Source organism: Scatophagus argus, chromosome 19, assembly GCF_020382885.2.
Source record: "Scatophagus argus isolate fScaArg1 chromosome 19, fScaArg1.pri, whole genome shotgun sequence".
Taxonomy (NCBI): Eukaryota; Metazoa; Chordata; class Actinopteri; family Scatophagidae; genus Scatophagus; species Scatophagus argus.
Window position 1 is genome coordinate 2,154,461 of NC_058511.1, and position 17,226 is coordinate 2,171,686.

Consider the following 17,226-nt stretch of genomic DNA (forward strand, 5'->3'; position numbering starts at 1 on the left):
AGCGTGATATACAAAAACATATGTACAGTATTTCGTCTCTTCAGTATACTGAATTATTTAGTGGAGATTTTTTCCGTCCCACGACAGTCTAAATATTTCAGGAGATTTTCAACATGTCAGATGCTTGGATTTCACCAAAACGACACGCCCCTCTGCGGACGATGATTTTCAAAACTACAGGGGTAACTACATCACTCTCATCATCAGATATTTTTAAAAATTCATTGTGCTCAGGCTAAAAACAAGAATTTACAAGTCTCTAAAAGGCTGAAGATGCACGCAGACAAACCACAGTCCAATTTACAGCCTTATCAGACACGTATTCTGCTGCTACTCGTTCCTGTGTTAGTCTCTCTCTCCTCAATCACAACCACTTTATTACATTAGTGGACTTGATTAGAGGGAATTAGCGATGTGCGGCCCTGAGCTAGCAGAGGTTGAAGCCTCTGTCACTGGAGGGCAGATCGATGCTCAGTTAGCCACCGTCAGCGCAGCCTGTTAACTCTGCTCAGGCTCACTGTCCTGCACTGTTGTAAGGTCTCAAAGATCAAAGGTCACGAGCAGCCGTTGAGGGTCACGTTAAGAAAAAATACATCCGCAGTTGCTGATGAATTATGAGCTGCTGAGGTATTTGTCGAGGAAGGAGACGCACGAGTTAATCATCTGATCCTTTATTATGGTTATGTGAAGTCCTTATTGTGCAATTATTGTTATTTCACATGAGCACAAACGATGCTCAGAGAATAAATCTGTTCCTGGGAGCTCAGAGGACCTTATTTTACTTCACAGGGGTCCACATGTCCAGCACATTTACTGTACAACACCTCCAGGCATTAATGGGAAAAGCATCTAGAAAAACATGCACCACATCACCATACTGGTGCTGTAAAGCTTTACAACAGCCTTTTATTAAACTTACCCACCCAAGTCTCATGAATAATTTGAAATAACTTATTGTTTAAAGTACAACTCGAGCGAACACCTGCTGAATCCTGAGGCCAACCGTCTGGCTGGCTGGCTGGCTGGCTGTCTGTCTGTCTGGCTGGCTGTCTGTCTGTCTGTCTGTCTGTGTCCTGCATGGAGCTGCAGTCAGTCTACAGCTGTCTGGACGGCTATTTTGAGACGCATCACGCTCTCTGTTGGCCGTGTGTGTGTGTGTGTGTTGACTCCATATCGAGGTACTGACAGTATGTCTTGTGGTAAGACGAGAAGCAGCAGAACGTGACCCAGTCTGTCCCTGCACTTCACAGCATGTTCTCTCTCTCCCTCTTCACTGCTAAAGCTTTGGCATGAGGTCATTAGTAGCTACACGTGTTAACAAAACAAGACTCTCTTGACCGCACCAGGTTAGTTAACTAATCACACCACAACTGGGCTGAGACGGATCTGTAGAAATAGGTGGATTGGGTCTGAACCTAGACGCAGTCCTGTCCAGACCTCCGCTTATAACCAATAAATTAATGGTAATTATTAAACTTTGATGGAGTGTTTCTATTTTAACAGGTGCCTGCATTTCTAGCCTTTGTGGCACCAGTGGCCGGGAAAATCTCAGCTGCAAGCATTGGAAATCATCTCAGCTCATCACACTCAAGTCAGTCACCTAACACTGAGACTCGGTTCACAGGTGAGGCACGAGATGAGACAACGGACAGAGAAAAAGCAGGACGAGGAGGTCTGTCACACTTGCTAAAAATGAACAAATCACCTACTGTTTATTCTTCTTAAGCTACCTGCAAGGTGCTGGTTGGTTGTGCCCATAGAGGACACTTTTGTTCTGTCTTTCTGTAAACCTACAGTCTACTCTGATATCTGTGACACACAATGATGCATATACTCATAATGATGTTTTTGTGTAGGCTACAGCTTATATTTATAATAAATCCTCCCTGACATTATGGCAGCAGCAGCAGCAGCAGCAGCAGCAGAGCAACATGCCTGATGATGGGAGGAGCTGAGGAGACACGTCGGACGCTGGTGTTATCTCCCCCCTCCTCCCCTCCCTGCTGTCCCTCGCTCTATTAACCCGAGCTATTTGCATGGACTGTTCCATTAGACGGCTGGACAGCAGAGCAGATGAGACCAGAGAGAGAGAGTGAGAGGGAAGACGACAGAGCAGAGAGCCTTGCAGGATAATGATACAACACCCGAAGATTCTGACAGAACAATTTCCTCTCCCTCTCTGTCTCACACACACACGCATACACACACACACACACACGCATACACACACACACACACACACACCGTTGTCTGATGAGGCTGTCATGTTTGGGGATCGGCTGATCCATCTCCCTTTCTTTTTTTTTCTCTCTGCCTTTCTCCCCGTCTCTCCTCCCTCCATTAAACTTTTATTACTCCTCCTCTCTCCTTCTGTCTCTCCCAGGCACTCAGTTCCCTTTCACTTTAATTCAGAAAATTACAATCCATGAATTTATAGAAGAACGTAATGTTGAGGGGGGGATAGTATTGTCACCTCTGGTCAGTGATCCTGGCTGAAGGGCTCTCATTTTTTGTTCTTCTTATAATCCCTCTCTGAATGATCCTCTGTCCTCAGCAGCCTCGAGGAAAAGGAGTCCAGTCTGCATGCTGATCAGAGATAAGTATGTGTCATCAGTCATCAGTCTGGGGTCAAAGGTGAGGTCAGAGGTCACAGGGGACCCTAGTCTAAAAGATATTTGAAATGCCTCTCTGGAGGACATTATTGTCATCAGGAGTTCAGTGTTTTATTGTCAAATCTGAGGGTGGATGATGATCAGAAACAGTTATGTTTCTTTTGCTGATTGTATTTAACTGAGTGGCTGTACTGTTGCACAATATTATGCACCAAAGTCAAATCGAGTCAACTTTAATCTGATCTAATTAATTCTAATCTAAACACTGATGTTATTCCATGGCGCCAGTGAATTTACTGGATCTCGTAATCCAGACGGACTTCAGCAATTGTGTTAATCATCACATCAAACCCAGTGGGATTAAATGATGACACAGAACTCACTACAGTCGCAGCGCACATCAGTCATTTTAATGAGTCATTTATATTTTACTTAACGCTCCTGTAAATTCCCAGGGGATGTTACAGCTCCATGTGTAATTTCTAATTTAGCATTCTTATAATTTAGTTGATTTTCTATGGGACATAATTTGCTTGGTTCTGAGCTAAAACTGACCAATCAACACAATGCACCTGGTGAAGAGGATTTCAGCTGGCACTAACAAGAAACCACATGCTGTCCTGTTCTGTCTAACAATGACAACCGACACTCATCAATGTCCTACCTTTTTTCCCACAATGTACCTGTTACTCCCCATTTTGCATAAATTATCTTCTTTGCCAAGGCTGATGTACCTGCCTGAAGCTTCTCTTTGAAATTTTAATTTCACTGGCTAAACTTCTGTGCAGTGACCGGTCAGCTCTGTGGCTGAACTCTGCATCGTTATCTCAGAGGTTCTGAATAGATCAAACCGGAGGCGGACGGACGTGTGCCAGGGACATTTTGAGCCAGTTGTCCTCCCTGCCTGCCAAACCGCCCTGACCTGCCTGCCTCTGACTGAGAGCGAACAGCGTCTGAGTGGGTGCCACTTGTCATCTGAAAGCCCCTCGGAGATGATTGGACTTGCTGCTCAGGCCTCGAATTTCAGCCTGTGCCCCACTTGGCCCGGTTCATTACAGCCCAATACAAAACAACATTTTTCAGCCGTTACCCAATACAAATCTAACCATACAGGTTGACCGCTACACCATCAAAGACACAACTGCCAACAAATGTCTCCTCTTTTGCATGACAGCAGCTAAAAGAAAGAAACAAGCCGGTCTCTCTGATCATTTCTCTAAAGAAGTGAGCATCGGATATCAGATCAATACTTTAAGCTCACCAAATTATTAATTAAATTTCTGGATCTCCAGTGTTTAATGAGTGACTTGTAAAATCTAAAATTCAGCAGACTACATCTGTCGTTAAAATGCGTCAGAAAATTTTAATTTAACAGGTTGTCAACACTGATCGAGCAACCAGCGCAGACTGTCTTGTTTCTGGCTCTTCAGACAGCAAAAGGTGATTTGGCAGAACAGATTCAATACAGGACTCAGGTGTGATCGCGGTTCGATGTTGGATTCGGATTGCATATGATGCTTCTGAGGTGCATCCGCCCTGTGTAAGATCAGTTAAACATACAGAGTAACATTCATGTAACTGGTTGTTGCCAGCTCTCACACTGTACCATCAGTTACCATCTGAACGCCTCTCACTTACACTGATGCTGAACTTCTGTCTTCTGGCTCCACTTGGCACCTTAACTTTAAAAAGTAACAAAACAACCTGAAGCTTGGTTGTGTTTTCTTGCCCCCCTCCCGACATCGTTGTGTGGGTGTTAACTTGTGTTTGACAGAGTCTTTATGCCCGAGCGAGCCACTTAAAAGCCAGTCAGCTAAATGTAATGTAATGTGAGGCGATGTTTCACTCGACTACAACATCTATATATTTCACCACGCTCGATTTAAGCTGATGAACGGTTCACATCCGACTCTGGCTGATGATCCATCTGCATTCTGCGTATTTCTCAGCTGTCATTATTGATCACTTCAGACAAGGAAAACACTCCCCACCCGTTGCTGCATTTTCCCCCTCTGTGTGTGCGTGTGTGTGTGTGTGTGGGTGTTTATTCAAGTACTCAGATCCGTGCTTGTGCCCGTTTTCACGTATTTTGCCCAGTATGTGTGTGTGCGTGTGTTTGCTAATGCCCTCACATATTACATGTGCAGGTTTGTATGCTGGGCTTTGAGCGCTTTAAAAATTTTGCAAGTATAACAAATATGTTTAGAGCCACTATACAAAACTTGTGAATCTAATGGGTTATTTAATAGTAATCCTGCTCTGGGCACCAAAAAGGCTTCTGTGTGAGTGTGTGAGTGTGTGTGTGCGTGTGTGTGCGTGTGTGTGCGTGAACCAGGATCTATATGAGGTTGTTCAGCCTGCTCTCTGTGCACTTCATCACTCTGAGCTGCAACATATTGCAGTTGTTCGACAAAAGCCGGAAGGAGGAAACAAATTCAGACTTAAATTCTCTAATCGTTACAGACCAGCCAACTGAAGCAGCCAGGCAGCAGGAGAGAAACACTGTGTGTGGGGGTGTGTGCGTGTGTATTTACTGTTTATATGAACACTGAGGCTTGTTTACATACTGCAGGTATGTGTCTGCATGGTCACATGTATTACTCAGTAACACGAGGCTGACCGAATGCCTTTAAGAAAACACTGTGTGAGCTGCTGGTTTCAGCACTTTTAGTTTCAATCAGCCGCTCAGCTCAGTGCAACACGGTGACGCCTCAACCAACCCTGGCATGGAGAAGACAACCTGAGTGAGACAGTGGACACGGAGGTCACATGTTTACAGTTGAGGTCTGGATGACTGCTGGCTTGATGGAAAACGCAAGCTGCACTAAACAAAGTCAGTGCTGGTTGAAATCAGGAGTTATGGTGTTGCATTTTGTTTGAGCAGTGACTGGACGTCGAAATGAATCCGAAAGTGCTGCGACTCTGATTTGCGTGTCTAACAGCCTTCTTCTGCATAGCAAAGAGGACTAAGGCTCCAGCATACTGTGGTATCTAAAGAAATCCACCACGAATGATGAAGAAAAGCAGATCTCGCAAAGTTAAAATAACTGAAACTGGTGGTCAAAGAGGAAGCCTGTAGGACCTTTACGCTATTCAGGAGAGTCCCGTGTTTTCACGTCATGAAACATTAAGCACATTATTGTAAAGAAAAATGTTATACAGAATGGATAAACACCCCCAGAACCAGCGAACCCATCACACGTTGTAGCTTTATGCTTAGTTTATTACTGAATGCTCAAAAAGTTGATCGTCATTAGAACAACACTTGGATTATTGTTTACTTCATGTTCGATGTGCAGACACAAACCTGGAGTTGCCAGTTGTGCCAGTTTTGTCAGAGAGTTCTGGTCTTGTGCTAGTTGACAGCTGTTTCGCTTTTTTAAAGACCTCTGGAGCCATCTGATCCCGATAAAGATGAAATCCAGGAAAGCTTTTACATTTGCCGAAGCGTATCAGAGTTGAAAGGTTTCAGCAGGCTGTGATGTTTCCTGTGATGTCACCTCTGCGGCGCTTTGACGATCTGATTAGCTTGTTGTGTTGAGCATGAGGCGTCCGCTGCGTCACCTGTGTTCATTTTCTCCTTGTTTACTTCCCCGCTCGCTCGTTCATTTGCTAATTATTCTTCTGATCTCGTTAATCAGTTCATTTCATTATTTACTTATTCAGTATCTCACTTATTAATCAGTTTATATGCATGTTTTTTTAAGTTTGTGTGCATCTGTTTAATCTGTTGATCAGCTTTTCAATTTTCAGCTGAAGGTTATTAGTGAACTCCGCATGCTGCTAGAGAACAGAAGCCCAACAGCTCCAAACTGCAATAAAACTCCTTCTCAGTGTGTGTGTGTGTGTGTGTGTGTGTGTGTGTGTGTGGGTGGGTGTTTACTGCAGTGTTTTACTTGTAATTATCAACTGCTCAGCAGGGAAAGTGTTGGTGCTTTTTTGTGTGTTGTCTAAAGTGTGTGTGTGTGTGTGTGTGTGTGTGTGTGTGTGTGTGTGTGTGTTGAATGAACAGGATGTTGGAGGCCTTCAGCTTGACATCCAGCTGTTTGCAGGATCATTGTGCAGTAATCCTGAATGTAAATGCAGTAATAATCATAATGATAACAATTGTCGAGCACTTTAAGTTTACCCGTCGTAACAACAAATTGTGAATAAATTCAAACGTTCGTCCTCCATCTTGCTGTCGCGGATGCGCCCTGAGAAGTCAACAGTTCACCACAGCAGCGTGTGGAGCAACAGAAGGATGGAGACTTTAAGCAGTTTCCTAAATCTTTAACAAATTTGTAGCTTTGCAAGTGCTGGAACAAATTTTAAGACTGTAAAAAACAATTTGTCTATAACAACTATCACTGTTCAGTGTGCAAGGTAAAAGGTTCAATTATTTTACACTGTACAACAGTGTGGGGCAGGTTACTTACTTACTTGGACATTTTATTGGAGTTTGAACGCACTTAACTGTAGTTTCTGACCGGTTGACACAGATCTGATTCACATTGGAATCAGGATATTACTAAGGCACTCGGGCTGGACGAAGCCCAGTCCACATTAAATACAGATTTCCTTGTAGTGTCGTGATAAAACTCAGTGTTTCTGCTATCAGCTGCGTTCATTCAGTCATGATAAAAATGGGTTCGATTGTGCGTGTCGAGATGCCCTGAGCTAACACAATCATCACATCAGCGAGAGAGAAAAAGCAGGATTGCTGGAAACTGGATTTGCAGTATTGACTACTTTGGAGCAGACAGAGACCCAATCTCTTTCTCTCTGTCCACCTCTTTTCTGTCCTAAAACACACACACACACACACACACCTGCAGCGAATCAGGCAGTATTGACTGTTCCCTGGCTCCAGCTCAATTTAAATATGGCCTGAAGCAGAGACGACAGAAGATGGAGGACAGAGGAGAAGACAGACAGGAGACCGAGGAGGGAGAGCGGAAGGAGGAAGGAAAGAGGAGAGTAAAGAGAGGACAAACCGGGATGGAGGAAGGGCGGTCGAGACTGAAGGGAATCAGCGGTGGCAGACGAGAGGAAGTGGTCGTACGGGTGATCTTTCTTGTGCGGAGTGGCGGTGACAGGATGGTTGACAGGCACTTACACCAGCCAATCAATGAAGATGGATCAATATGTGACCGGGCCAATCGATGGCTGCCACAACCTCCGTGACACACACACACACACACACACACACACACACACACACACATATGTATACTGCCATTACACAGCCCCATTTGCAGCCATGTCGAGGTAGACGGTGGGCTACATAAATTTCACATTTAAGTATTAAATAAGAGCAGAGTGTTAATAAACACTTTTCACAGCATGTAACTGAATTCATTTCTTTTTAATACTGATATGTTACACCAGTCTGTCACCAGTCTCACCACAACACGATTCACAAATTACTCACATCTTTATGAGCCATAGCTTGTTAGGACGGCCTTGGAAATTGGGATATGCGTTTCATACTTTTCATTTTCACATCTTATGGACTAAACTGTGTGATTAATTGTGAAAATAATCACAGATAATTTGATAACGAAAATAACTGCTGGTTGAAACCCAAGTCCAGACCCCGTGTTGGAAACATCCGTCCAAATGTTATACACTCAATACTGTCACCATTATTAACTTTCTGTGTTATTCTGCGATAAGATTCGGACTTCACTTTTTGTTGTGAGCCCTCTGCTCCTAAAACTGCTTTGTCTACGTCTGCTGAGAGGAATAAATCACAGAACAACACAATGGGCCCAGCAGTGCAAAACGTAACACTGATAACTGTGTGTTCAAGTGTTTCCGGCTGGACTGTTTCTTTAAGTTTCACTATCCATGCCTGAAATATACAAGGGCTTAAAAACTCCGTCTTTAATCTGCCTCCGCCTCTCCTTCTCCATCTCACCAGAAGTGGATTTAAGAGGTGAAATCAATGAGACATCAGAGCTTCACTCAGATCCACCGTCTCAGTATATTTCAAAGCCCGGCTCTGCCTCACGTTTCAAACACACAGTGCTTTTCCTCACAATGAAATTCCCTGTAATTAACAAAGCTCATCGACAAAGCACAATAGCGCGAAAGAAAAGCAGAAATTCGGGGGAAAAGATGAAAAACAGGACTGAATCCAAAAGCAGTGAGCCAAAGTGAGAGCCAAACAAATCTAATCAGGTATCAGAGCAGATACAGTTGTAACCCCGTCTGCGCTGTGATTGTTTCGACATGCAGTCGTCTCGGAGGCTGAGCAGGGCGGTTAGCTGAGGCGCTAGCTACGGTAAAGCCGCTTAGCGTCACTGTCACTCTGTGCTCTTGTAGAGCACCAGGGTGCTTCACAGCTCAGGTTCCACATCAACAGATTACCCACAATACACCAAGGGGATTTCCTCGCCTCACGGAGAGCTTTCTGTCGCAGTTTGCTGTTTGTTAAACTCAGTGCAAACAGGAGTCATCGTGTGTTTTCTGACCAGTGCACCAGAGGTTCGAACTGAGCCCATGTGATCAGAGGTGTCCAATCTTACATTGGTAAGAAATGAATCTGACTGACTGGTTTCAGAAAATCCAAAACTTGTTCAAAATTTCAACATATTTAAGTGAAAACATCACAGCTGGACTTAGCCCACTTTCACTGGCTTAAAGAGGAATTTCTACCACTATTGTCGTGTGTTTTTCACAATGCCAGGCGTGTATATTCCAATTTTACATTACATTTATTTATCTGACGCTTTCCTCCAAAGCAACTTACAGCGAGTGCATTCAAACAGAACCAAACAATCATGCAAGTACATCAACTTTATCGAATATTATTTTATTTATAAATACCTGTCCTGATGTACACGATGCCAACACAACGCAAAGAAAACAACATTGCTAGTCAGCAAATAGTTTTCGCATCAATAATTAATGTCTCTAATAGATTTTCTTTAAGAAATGATTACACTTTGCAACACACTCATTACATCTTATAAATAATCAAACAAAACAGCATCAAAGTTCACAGCTTTAAGGGGTTTCGCTTGGTTTCACACGTCTAAATCACTGCCCACATCCCTGATTTTTCAGCAGTTCAAACTGGTCTGGTGTTGCGTCCACTGACAGCTGTTTCCTCAGTTGTTAAAAAGTACAAGAGCAAGATAAGTGGGATTAAGAGTGGAGATATCATCTTCCTGTTTCGGAAAAAATTAAACAAAAATGACAGTGAGGGTCAATGAGTTTGACACAGCTGCGCTTTCTGTTTAGAGTCGATTTACAGCAATAACAACTCTTACATCTGTAGCTTCTGTTTAGGGCTGTTTATCTCAAGCAGCTGACATGTCTGCTTTAGGTAACATTTTCATCCAATTCACCACTTATGGATGAAAAATGTGTTGAATTTTACAGGACATATCTTTAAAGGCTGTTTCCTTCAGGCGCTTCAGCAGCAAACTATCCAGTTTTATTCCTGACTGTATTCTGAAGGTTTGTAAAGAGGCGTTTGTTCATACACCATTCATACAGATTTTATTACTAAAAACATGACAAAAACAGATTCATTTTTTTTATTATATTTTGTACATTTATGGAGTGAATAAAATTCCTTCAGTTAAAACCTAATATATCTCAACTGGCTTTATCCAGCGTTCATATTTCTGCCCTGCAATATGTGCAATTAATGCAATATTTAAACTAACATTGATGATATTTGCATTTTAAAATTTATAATTTCAGAAAACTTTTAATACAAAAAATAACTGCCTTATTCCAAGCGAGACAGGGGGGGGTTGTGTGTTTCTTGTGTTTCTCTTTGTGTGTTTCTTTGGGGCTCGTGATCTGAGAAGGACGAGGAGTGTCAGCGTGGGAGGCACCAAAGCTAATACAGTGATTAATGTTTAGCTGCTTGTTGTGATTCATGGAAACATGACTAAGAGGCTGACTGAGTGTGAAAGACGCTGACGCCACTGTACACACACACACACACACACACACACACACACACACACACAGGGTTATTGAACGACTGCATGGCTTAGTTAGTGATAAGTGTTTAAGGATCACTGGGTCACAATGCAAGGAAATAATCAGTAACCGACCCAGCAGACTGTTGATGTTTTTCCTCTGGTTGCTGAGGGTTACGAGGAGAACGCCTTCATTTTGGAGCAGTGGGAGCAGAACAAAGGCGTGTTATCGCATCTCCCAACCTGGCAAAAACAAAGAAAATGACAAACGTGTGCAGGGTGGAGTGTTGCTGTGCTTCACAAGAGAAAGAAGTGATCATCTTTACACTCTTTCAACGTGTCAGCGTGTGGGCGCCTCTGCTGTTTTAATGCAGAGATGTTTCCTTGTGCCATACATCACTGGGCCAAATGAACCAGAAGTTACTCAGTTAAGTATGACACTGATAAGGCTTGATCACATGTTGCTTGTTGCTTGTGAACACAAGAGTAGGAACATGTTTTTGATAAAGCTGAATGAATTTCAGTCAGTCACCCAGCAAGGGTTCTCATTCATCACCGAGCAGAGATACTGACACATGACACTGACATATGTTCTTTAAATACACACTCAACAATACACTCAAGGAACAAAAGAAGCCAAGGTGTTCTTATTGTGCCAAGTTACGTTAACTACTCGGCACTACGTAAAAACTTTTGTTACCATATCTCACAGCGCTCAACACATTTCCTTAGTCTTGCGTTAGTTGGATCGTTCTTCTCCTTGCTGCCATATAAACCCACTGTGCAGTACTGTAGGACACGTTTCCTCTGCGCACTGTATCAGCCCATTGTCTTCATGCTTGGATCTAATCCCCGCGGTGCAGCAGCTGTTGGGCTTATAGACTGTCTGCCTGTCGGAGAGCAGACGGAGGGAGGTTCCCCCTGTTCACAGAGATAATAGCAGAGCACTGGAGTGGAGTGGTTTATTCACACACACACACACACACACACACAGCCTCTCAAGCTCTGCATGTGGCAATTATCTCTCCTCTTGGCAGTTTGTGGCATCTCCTCCATCTCTCCTCTCCTCCTCTCCTCGTCTCCTCTCCCTAATCTCCTCTTGACTTTTCCTCCTACAACCACCTTCTCTATCTCCACATCTTTGCCTGAGCTCTCCGTTCGGCTCCCCTCTCATCTCCTTCAGACTTGAGATAGTGACAGAGCACTCCTCCCATGCACAATAACAACCTGAACAATCTGCCTCCCCTCCCAAACAAAATGAAACACTGCTGCTTTGGAGGAAAAAGCTCTCCACACCTCACTGGTCCCTTTCTCACATAAAAACACCAGGGCCTTTAAGAGCAGTGACTCACACACACACACACACCCAGTCCAAATGATCGCCTCAGTGAACACACACTTTGAGGGTAAATGTCATAGTCAGACAGCCAAAAAAAACCACAAGACTAAACAAAAACATGTCCACCACAGTCTTCTGAAGGGACACTTTGTGACTTGGACTTTCTTTGACTTTGTAGGTGAAGGAAGACAGACAAAGGCTTTACTAATATCAGTTTACAGATAAACAATAATAATTTGTCACACAGAAGGTAAAGGTCGCTGAACTGCTTCATTAGGTCCACATTAACGTCATGTAATATGACACTCGTCCGCTCCTCTAAACATTAATAACATGTGAAGCAGAAATTACTCCTGCATTGCATTCATCCCTGTGGAAGCCGTTCAGTGTATCCACAGTATCTGGGATTATTTTTCTGGATTTCCTCCACCCTGCAGGCTATAGGGAGACCAGCCGTGCATCTTCAGGTGAGAAGCCTGCTTCTCTAATCTTTAGGTTATCGTTGTCCCACTGTGAAAATAGCAGACCCGGAGCCTCTCCTCCAACCCTGCTGTGCTTCCTCGATTGGAGCTTTCCTTTAGAGTGGTAATCCGCCAGCTTCTCTTACATCTTTATATTTTAGTTTTCAAGGCTCATTGCTGAGGTGTGTCTGCGCCACATGAGATCGCCTGTCAATCAAACGATGCCTTTCTCCGAGCATTACAGAGGCGAGATTTGAGTTTCTCTTTTCTTCAAGCGCTACGTGCACAGTCGCTGCTACTGCAAACTAAATGGTTCATAACTTTGTTTGCTCTAACGATCCTAATCTCCATATAAGCAAACTGTGGGATCAAACTGATATAACGTGCTAATGTCCTGATTAAGATGGAGCTCATCCTCCGACTTGGACCGACTGACTTATAGTTGCACTGCATTACAGGAATGTTTAACAGAGAATCATTACAGAAAGGTAATTAAAAAGGTAAAAAACACATAAATCACACAGATACATTTGGTAATAACATGATTTTATTTTTCCTAACAGGACAATAAAGGAGCAAGTAACGCCCTGGCATTACAAAGATATGAGGGTAATATCTTTGTAATAATCTCAGAAGTACCTTGTGGTTGTAATGTTGAGTGCTTTTCCCCAAAGCCAAAGTGATGAATTAAGTCATTCAGGTGCAATATGAAATATGAAGTGATATTTAAAGGCTCCATGAGCACCAAAAACACAAATCTGCGATAAGCCACACAGTTAAGTGTGTTAAGTGAGTTAAATATTTTAAAGCACGTCTGAATGAAAGACTCGGTGAAAAGGAAAAAAACTGCTGGTCAGTTCAGATCAGCATGCTTTGAAATCAATCCGTCTGAGCTGTCACGCAGACCGAGCACTGCAGTGTCCCTGTCACTCCATCAACGTCTGTGTTCACGAAGACTGAAAACCAACGGCGGCTCAAAATTCACCTCACATTTTATCTCGGTGCAGCTTGCTCAAAAACACGGACGGCGCATTAACAGTCTAACGCTGCTGCTGTAACGCTATCACATTATATTTTGGACTCAAACATTAATTCTTCAAACTGTCATCCATGAAATACTACACACTGCATACAGTCACAAAGAAACCAAACATTTTATTTACGTTATGTTCTGAATTGTTTACGTTCAGAAACTTTCCTTTTGAAATTTTATTTTTAATTTATGGGTTTGTTTCTGCTTCGCTTTGTTGTGGTAGTTTTAGGTGCAGCAGTCGCTGCTGACGTGAACTGTAACATGCTGTCACGCCGCGCAATAATTTGATTCTCTGTTAAACACATTTACTTTACCACAGTAATGTCAGTAAAGAATTAATTCAATACTAAATTATAAATTCTAATACTAAAAACATAAATGTAGCCCATCTGTGCAGGAATGCCAGCTTTGGGCAGAAATGGACAAAATAAAGCTGTGCAACACTGAAATGTTGATTTAAATATCAACTGTGTGTAACAGGACTAAACAGTGTTTACTGCACCAGCTGATGTTTAGTATTCACAGTCACACAGAGGAGGCTCATCTCATTTTACAGTCCTTAAATGCTTTTAGTTAATGCTGGCTGTCAGCTACAGCTCACAGATACGCATGCATTCGTGTCTTTGTGTTTTATTTCAGAAAACCAGGGAATCATGCCTCACTGCTACTTCCATTCTGAGTGTAAAGAGCTTAAATCTGAACCGGAGATGACCACCCTCAAACCCTGCTGATGAAAAGGCTTGGGTCAAATGCTCAGAATCTCACTTGAATTCTCAGATAAATCACAATTTTAGTACATTTACAGTCTTTGGAAGGTCAGTGGAAAACTTTGGCTGTAAATCTTACTGCAGTCGTTGCAGAAAGCCCCTCAGCGAGCCTGCAGTGGAACAGAAAGTGTTTCTAAGAATGCAAACGTCGGGGGCTTCAGTCTGCGATTTCACCGCAGTTTTCTTTCCATCCTCGCAGAGTATGGGGTGCTATCACTTCCCCTGCCAAGAGCTCCTGAGAGCTGCAGCTACACAGTAACCGAGTTAACAGATAATCACATAACAGGAAACCATCCACACGCGCACACACACAGACACACACAGACACACACCCCTCATCGCTGTCCTATACAAGATAAATGAGCACTATCAGCCCCCTACCTCCCTGCTAACAGATTAATGTGTAAGTGTATCCCTGGTTTCCTGCCTCCTACACACACTTCTCACTTTCTCTGTCAAACACACGCGCATACACACACACACACACGCACATTCACACACTCAGCCGCCTTATGTCAGCTCGACAGCAGATGATGAAGGCGATCAACACGATGCAATTATGCACGTTGGTGTCAAGGCATGTGTACAAGTGCAAACACTCAAACACACACACACACACACACACACAGTCATGTTTCCATCACTTTAGGAGACATTACATAGACTTACATCTATGACCACCACCGAGCCATAACAACAAACAGTACCTGCCTAATCCTAACCTCAACCTAACCCTAAAGCAACTCTTCACCCTAACATTTAATGATTTATGTTGAGGGGGCTTGTACTTTGTCCCCTTAAGTAAGGCAGGTCCTCACAATGTGACTGCATACAGATTTTTGTCCCCACAACTACTGGAATACGTGTCCACACACACACATACATATTGATGTGCGTGCCTGTCATGCTAACAGATTTTAGCTTCCTACGTGAGTCGTGGAGCCGTAACCTGCTGTGCTCACCAGAAGCAGCAGCAGCAGCCATCCAGGACTTAGTCATGGATGGCTTCCTGGTAGAGAGCTGGGTCACCACGACCTGCCTGGTAACCACCAAGAGTCACAGGGACAAATGGACGTTCCAGCTGGACGTGTTTGTCTTCAGCATTAATCTGCCTTTTCTGTGCTTTTGCAGCTCCACAGAATATACTAAACAAACAAACCTTTCCATCAGCAGAGGTGAAAAGACGGTTTACATACTCTCAGATGCAGTGGCGGGCCGTGCATTTGGTACCTGGGCCTTCAGTGGGAACATACCTGACTTAGTCCACCTTTTAATACAACCACTATCATGTCGCAATTATAAAAAAACATTGATACTATCCAAAAACACGATATGACAGGGCGTGGCATTAGAGAGAGAGGAATTTTGCATGTTGAGGATAATTACCATTATTAATACAACAAGAAACACAGTTAAGACAACTCCATACCTCTACACTACAACCACGACTGTGCCATGTACATCATCTGGAGCAGATCAGAACTGCTAGGCGTACTTGGCTGTGAATTTGGTTCCGACGACCAATCAGAGGACGGAAGAATGGTGACACAGCGAGGATTCTGAAATCTGATTGGTTAAAGAAACAGTCAATGGCTAATTTAGTCTAAATTTCGTGGGCCAGCACTTCTGATTAGACTGACATGGCAACACATAGAGGCTAGAATCTGACTGGACAAAAATCGAACATCCACACACACGTACTGGAAGTGGTGCAGCTGAGAGACATGCTACAAAATAAAGAGAATAAACTGTTGGAAATAAATTAATACAATTTCATGGAACAAATATTAGAATTTAGGTTGTAAATGTGGGTCAGTGCTTCTGATAGTGTTTAGGCCAGCAGAGAAGGCCTTGCTGGCCCTGACGGTCCGCCATTGGTCAGATGCATCCAGGTCAAACTATGCTGATACCACCTCTGAACATAAGTATGGCTATTATGTTAGAAAGAAGAAAGCGTGAAAACAATAATCGCACCACGGTGTAAATGAGTAAATATCTTCCGTCCTCAGTCTGCAGCTCACAGCCACAAGCCCATTGGTCCCCTCTGAATGCAAAACCTTGAAAAATTCTCAGTGAAATGGCTGGTCACTGCAGTTTTAAGCAGAAGTTACTCAGACAGGAGGAAATGCTTAACATTAAATATAATCATTTTAATGCCATTTGCTGATAATAAAAAATACAAAATGTTACCAATCCTTCCTTGAACTGTACAGGGGTAGCGAACTGAGTGGGACTGATAAAAGTATGCTAAACTTGATACAACTGTAATAGTGCACTCAGAGAAGGCTGAATTTGAGGGGAAATATGTATAAATTCATGCACCACTTAACATTTCTATCCGACGTGACAACAAAACACCTCAGGCAGGAATATTCAGTTGAGTGAGGACATAAACTGGAAAGTTAAGTTTCACAAGCAGATGTAGAATATAGATTTCATATAATTAGCTATACAATGTATGCAGTGTTCCTAATTAGTAGTAAATAAAGAAAAATTATAAGCTTCAGGAAAAGAAATATTTAATAGCATAAAAGGACCATGCCTTTGTAAATACGAGTAAACCTATTTAGCCCTTCATCAGACTGAGACATGAAATGTAATGGAAACAGTCAAAAGAATCGGTCAAAAACTCAAGATATGAGTGTGTGTGTGAACCTGGTAGCCACACTGGACCTCCTCACACTTTCCTCAAGTGCCTGGAAGTTTTTTATCTCCTGCGATGTGTAAGAAGGCAGCTGCTGTCAAAGCGGCGAGCTCCTTATCTTCCTGCTGAGCGTCTTTCCAACAGACGAGGACGGCGCTCCGCTAAGAGGATTTCTATTTTGGTGTTTAATTTAATTTCTTAGCGGACAGACGGATTGTAATTTGGTGGTTTGTCTATGAAAACGTGTTTGGCTCCTCAATCTAAATTTGTTTTAGTACAGATAGGGGATTAATGGGGAGCTCGGGGAGCTGCTGCCGTTGTACTCTTTGACTCTGTGTGTGTGTGTGTGTACCTGTAATACTGAGATCTGATCTCTAGTGTCATGTGTGTACTCTGATGTATTCGGTCGTGCCTGCAGGCTCACGGAGTTTGGGTTTGATAAGCT

General features: G+C 43.0%; 2 protein-coding genes across 16 annotated transcripts in view; one reads left to right on the forward strand and one right to left on the reverse strand.

The window, feature by feature from the left end:
• Positions 1–17,226, forward strand: part of LOC124050319 — a 242,614-nt gene that overhangs the window by 127,661 nt on the left and 97,727 nt on the right. The window lies entirely within an intron of this gene.
• Positions 1–17,226, reverse strand: part of galnt14 (UDP-N-acetyl-alpha-D-galactosamine:polypeptide N-acetylgalactosaminyltransferase 14 (GalNAc-T14)) — a 112,424-nt gene that overhangs the window by 69,774 nt on the left and 25,424 nt on the right. The gene's annotated exons all lie outside the window — the stretch shown is intronic.